Source organism: Haemaphysalis longicornis, unplaced genomic scaffold (genome assembly GCF_048455015.1).
Source record: "Haemaphysalis longicornis isolate Haplotype H1 unplaced genomic scaffold, Haemaphysalis longicornis Haplotype H1 scaffold_5, whole genome shotgun sequence".
Lineage (NCBI taxonomy): Eukaryota > Metazoa > Arthropoda > Arachnida > Ixodida > Ixodidae > Haemaphysalis > Haemaphysalis longicornis.
The window spans coordinates 192,126,033-192,132,032 of record NW_027526385.1 but is presented as its reverse complement, the minus strand read 5'-3'; the positions used below and the strand labels follow the sequence as shown (position 1 = coordinate 192,132,032).

General features: G+C 47.2%; 1 long non-coding RNA gene across 3 annotated transcripts in view; it reads right to left on the bottom strand.

Moving 5' to 3' along the window:
• Window positions 1-853: 853 nt before the first annotated feature.
• LOC144139575 (uncharacterized) overlaps window positions 854-6,000 on the bottom strand; it is a 36,875-nt gene continuing 31,728 nt past the window's right edge. For all 3 annotated transcript variants that reach the window (XR_013316277.1, XR_013316276.1, XR_013316278.1), the window contains one exon: window positions 854-1,258. This is a non-coding gene — a long non-coding RNA (uncharacterized LOC144139575). The remainder of the gene's footprint in view (window positions 1,259-6,000) is intronic.

Sequence of the window (6,000 nt, the reverse complement as noted above, 5' to 3'; positions counted from 1 at the left end):
AACAAATGTAGAGAAATTCATTTTTTACCATGAAAGGTCCGTATTCAGTTTTTTTTAATTTCTCGCCATTTATCAGGCTACTGTCATGAATAGCAGACGGGCAGCCCGCGCTTGCGCAGATTGATACTGAAAAAGGTCCATACAAGGACTGACAAGAGTGAAATTTGGGGATTCAAGGGAAGGGGGGGTGTCCAGAAAAACTAGGGGGGGTCAACACACCCCCTGGGGGGGTGTAGGGAGATCACTGCATCGAATGGCCAAAGAGGAACGCTGATCGTTGGTATAAACCGGAGGAACGGCACTATCCAGCACTTTATGGAATAGACGGTAGTTGGCACCACTTGTTCCATATTCTGCCAGCCATGTGTAGATTCCGTCTAAGTCTCGGCGTAGCAGCTACCAATTTTTTGTTCTGCTTGCGCGGCTTATAATCGGTTTCATGCTAAATCGCGACAACCGGTCATATGAACTGATATGCTCAAGTAAATATTTGGGTCCACAATTTAGTCGACATTTCTGATAGGCATGAAGTGGGTGTCTGCGCTTTTCTAGTGTTTTCGCCTTTCCGTCCATTACTACAAAAAAGTAAATTCGTAAATGAGTCACGCCATTCACGTTCTGGTTATGTGGCATATTTTATTAACTTAATCATCATAGTTTGAAGACGAAGGACATATGTTCTGCAGTTTTAAAGTTTATTCAACATTAGGCTTGCGCAAAGACCATCGTATATGTTGATTGAAATATAACAGTAGAGAACCTCTGCACGACCGTGTATGACAAAATGATTCCTGCACATGATCCAAAGTCCCTGAGAAAAAATTCAGCGTGGGTAAAGAAAAAGCAATGTGCATTTGTTTTTACGCATTCATGTTTATTTCATTAGGACGTGCTACAAAATGTACGCACGATGCGTATCGTTTCACTTTTCCCCACTTATTACATTTTTTATATTTTCAGAGTAAGAATCTACCCTCTAGACGAGCGGAATCTTTACGTCTTGCGTTTGATTTGCTTCAGTACCCAGGGGTTTAACATTTTCTGCGAGTTTGCATCCTTTATTGTCGGTGGTGTCAATTATTTCTGTGGTGTTGGTCTCCTCTGATTCATCTACATCATTCCTGCTGTGTTCATTAGGCCTTTCTGGAAGCCAACATTTCACAAAGCGGTGCGTGGGTACGCATCTCCTTCTTTTGCAGAATCCAACCAAGCATTTATACTTCTCGTATATTTTCATCCTCCGAACTCTAGTCAATGGCTATAAATAAAGAAAACAATTGCAGCCGTTCATAATATGTAGTTGAAAATACATCAGCAAAAAGACATGGCTACTGGTGATACAAAGGTGTACGCCACTTGGTTTTTACTAGAAATTTCGGAATGATATATTTTGGAGTTACAACAAAATATATTTCGATCAGTCATTTCCGCACTGTGAGGAGTACGTTTTGGAACGGTGGAATCAAAAATAAATTCATTGGCCTGCCAGAAGATGGCTGATAAAAATGTCCAATAGAAATAATATCAAGGATATTTTTTCGATCAGCCATTTTCATCAGCCGTTCTCTTGCAGGCCTATAAATTTGTTCGTGATGCCGTTAAATACTTCGGAGATAAAACAAAATAAATGCCGATCGGTGATTTCCATCCTGTAAAGACTGCGTTTGAAAAGGTGGCATCGAGGACAAATTTAGAGCCCTGCAGGTCGAAGGCTTATGAAAAGATTATCTAAAAATGGCCGTATGTCTCCAGCTTTCGTTTCGAATGTAGACGAAATACGACAGCCGACTGGAGTGCCTGCTATGTAACGCCTCCCTTCTCTTTCCCGCTCAACAATAATGCAGTTCGTCGCCCGTTTAGTAACTCTCAAAATAACACCCGAGAGGTTTTCTCAAGTACACCTAAATTTACCGCTTTCTACTGCTCCATGGCCGGTGCCTCGATGCCACAGCTGCCTTACGCGGAAACGCGTGTGGTTTGAGGCACCAGACTACAATGCTTATACAACCACGCAGCCCGTTATTAGAGAGTTTTAGCATAGTGTGCTCCGTCCGCTAACGCTACGGCGGTGGGTAGCCATGCGCGACTGGGGAGAGCAAATTCGTCACGTTGGGGTGGATTACTTCGGTGCGGCCTGCCTTCGCCATGACCGCTCTTTCCCTCCGCTGAGGGGCAACCTCCTCGCACTCCTCGCGCGCGCATGCGCAGTCCGGTCCCGCTACCCGCTAACCTTAGCGTAGCGTACGGGAGCCGCTATGCTAAAACTCTCTAATAGAGAGTTTTAGCATAGCGGCTCCCGTACGCTACGGTAAGATTAGCGGGTAGCGGGACCGGACTGCGCATGCGCGCGCGGGGAGTGCGAGGAGGTTGCCCCTCAGCGGAGGGAAAGAGCGGGCATGGCGAAGGCAGGCCGCGCGGAACTAATCCACCCCACCGTGACGAATTTGCTCTCCCCAGTCGCGCCCCGCTACCCGCCGCCGTAGCGTTAGCGGACGGAGCACGCTATGCTAAAACTCTCTAATATTAGAGAGTTTTAGCATAGCGGCTCCCGTACGCTACGCTAAGGTTAGCGGGTAGCGGGACCGGACTGCGCATGCGCGCACGGGGAGTGCGAGGAGGTTGCCCCTCAGCGGAGGGAAAGAGCGGGCATGGCGAAGGCAGGCCGCGCGGAACTAATCCACCCCACCGTGACGAATTTGCTCTCCCCAGTCGCGCCCCGCTACCCGCCGCCGTAGCGTTAGCGGACGGAGCACGCTATGCTAAAACTCTCTATTAGAGAGTTAGCGTTAGCGGACGGAGCACGCTATCGTCCGCTAACGCTACGGCGGCGGGTAGCGGGGCGCGACTGGGGAGAGCAAATTCGTCACGGTGGGGTGGATTACTTCGGTGCGGCCTGCCTTGGCCATGCCCGCTCTTTCCCTCCGCTGAGGGGCAACCTCCTCGCACTCCCCGCGCGCGCATACGCAGTCCGGTCCCGCTACCCGCTAACCTTAGCGTAGCGTACGGGAGCCGCTATGCTAAAACTCTCTATTGAATCGTGCATTTCAGCGGCGATCTTTCACGCGGAGGGGGTGGTTCGGCCACCTCGGGACACAACCCGTCAACTGGCCACAAAATTTTGGTCCTTTTTCTGAGCTGGCAAAACCGAGTCGGTTGCGCGTGCTCTGCTGTGTCTGCCCCACAGCATGGGGGGCTTTAACTTACCATGCCTCAAATCGATGTAAAGTGTTCTAAGGTTGCGCGGTGTGTGAGAGCTCGTAGATGATGGTGAGTACCCGGGGCAGGCTCTGCTACGTTACTTCTTGGGTAGTGCCTGCTCGTTGTGTTATGATGAGCCGCTTACTACATCCGTGCAGCCACCGGCTTTCCACAGGTACGTTACTAAACGACTTAAGGGCTTTCAGCTGAGCAACCCAGATTTGGACATCTGGCCTTATCTGCAACTGACGTGGGCGAGAATTTGGCTATTGGGCAGTTGGCTGACCGGCAAAAAGAGAAGTCCCGCGGGGCGCGCTGGCAACAGTTAACGTCAGCATCGCTATTTGCCGACATTTGATATTTGGGGTGGCTGCGGGGCTGAAGAGCCTTGCCGACGTGTACCGCCTTGCCGTATTTGGTGTGGTTCGCTCTGTCCGGTGCCCGCAGTGCGAACGCACTGATACTGTAGGGCATGCTCTTTTTGTGTGTCGGGTGGCGGCAACTTCTTGGGTTCTACTCAGCAAGATGTTTGAGCATAGGTTGGGAGCCGACACCAAATCGAGAGATCCGTTAATTGCCTTTCTGCTGTGTGTGGGTGCTTTTGTTGTTTGGCACCAGCGAGGTGCAACCGCCTTGCAGGCACGACCTGAGCGTGCCATGTACCCGCTGTTGCGCGTTCGTAGAATGACCATAGAGCACCTGCAGCATGAGCTGGTGGCGTTGCGGAAAGAATCTTTCATCCTGCTTTGGTCGACTCGCTTCATCATGGTCGCCAATAACATCATTTATTGGCGTATAGTGCCTTATTAGTAAGGTGTAACACTTTTGTGTTGTCTGGGAAGGGAGTTGGACGTTCGAAGGCCAAGGCGCTGTTTAGGCTGATTGGCTGAGCATGCTTCTATATACGGATATAGAAAAAAGTACAGAGTATAACTGATGTGTGTAAACGTTTCCGGTTTTTATGTTGATTCCCACGCGTGAACTCTGGTGTGTGGACGTTGTGCCGTGGTCATTTATCTAAAGAGCCTTCGGTGCTCCGGACCTTGTATTTTTGTGAACTTGTGTGATGTTCACTTGGTTTTCTCTGTAGCACATTGCGTATATCCTGTGCCCTGTCGATACGTGTGGTGGCTAACTACAGCGGGTCCTAGGTGTAACTAGTTCTAATGAATTATCTTTTCAACAGTGAGACCAAAAAACATGCAGACAAACCCAAATGCCTGCGTTTAGGTAGCCTTAGAAAGACTACCATCTTTAAAAATAGCCTTCATATTTTTTGTGTGTCAAGATTCATCAGAAAGTAGTGAGCGTGCTTTAAATATGATTCATGTATTCTGCTGTATCTGTCTCCTCATCACTGATTCCGAGGATTTTTATTACCTGTCTTTTTTGTTTAAAGAGCAAAACACAACACAGAGGGTAAATGCCGATATAATCAGTGCAGGTCAGCGTGCCAGGCTGTCTCACGACTACGTTTTAGTAATGTAAACACAAATACACCGGAGTAGAGTGGTATGAACCAAGGGAGTGCGGAAAGAAGCAATTCCGAGTAGCAAAGTAGCCAGGTCAGATATATATGTGAAATTATAGCTTTTACGGGAATAAATTGGTTGCTGTTAGCACAGAACCGGGTCGATTGGAAATCAATGGGAGAGGCCTTTGGTCTGCTGCAGGCGTAGACAGCCTGGTGATGACAGCGTTAGGAAAGAATAGTAACATGCGGGACATGAAGGTTTTGGTTACGGCAGTTTATCACTTTCGTATCATTTTTGCCGAAGATTGACTAGCTTTGTATTCTTTGGTGGCGAAGAAAAGGGGCAAGCGCTGCTGGAAGGCCTCACAAATAACGAATGCGGAATATCTTTGAGTACATTTAAGATAAGGAAGGGTATGGTCGCCCTTCGAGAGTAGCGTGAACTTGCACGTTGAATTGGTGTCATAACTACCCCCCCCCCCCCTGCTCAACACTGGATCAAAAATGTTGCCCGGTAGCACACGAAAATGTGCTTGATAATTTTAATGAACATTGTTAGTACGACCTCGTAGGAGCTTTCACCCAATGACTCAGGCCAGAGGACATTTTGTGAGTTACTATATCTCTGATTACTAGGTGCGATTTGTAACAACCGGGACCGATTACTAGAACTGAGTCCAGGCAAGCTTCTTAAATATTTTGTTATCGCGAATGCACGATCGACACAGCGGACTTAGTTACGGTGAATAAAATAATCTTGAATTAATATGGTGCGTAAAGAGTTAGCTTAAAAATGGAGTGAAAGTATGCTCAGACACAAACATTCAGTTGAGAAAGTTGCGCAATAATAAAAGTGTGGGCTGCTTATTGGTCGATGATACGAGTGCTAAAAAGGAATAAAACAATAAAAATGATTTCGGGTCTACGTAAAGTTCGAGCAAAAATACGCCATTAACATCTTAGAACGTAGCAAATACAGCTGAGCTCGTTGGCAAGGTTGTAATTGTGGACATTGCTATATGTACAGCGACAGAACACGCATGATACGTGCATGGACGATGCTTTAATGCTTATTCAGAAAAAACAACAAAAATAAATACAAATATACCTAGCCATGCGGTGTTCCTCTAAACATCAATAAATAACCTTGTTCGTTTTGCCATTCTTACAGGCTCACAGCTTCCAAACCAGCCATCTGCCCCTTTTTTAGGCGACATGTGTGAAAATATTTGTCGTGTGTAATTATCACCACAGTTTTTTCTGAGCAAACCTTGACTACATTTTTGTTTTTTCACCCATTGTTATCACGTCCGTTTTACAGAACAATG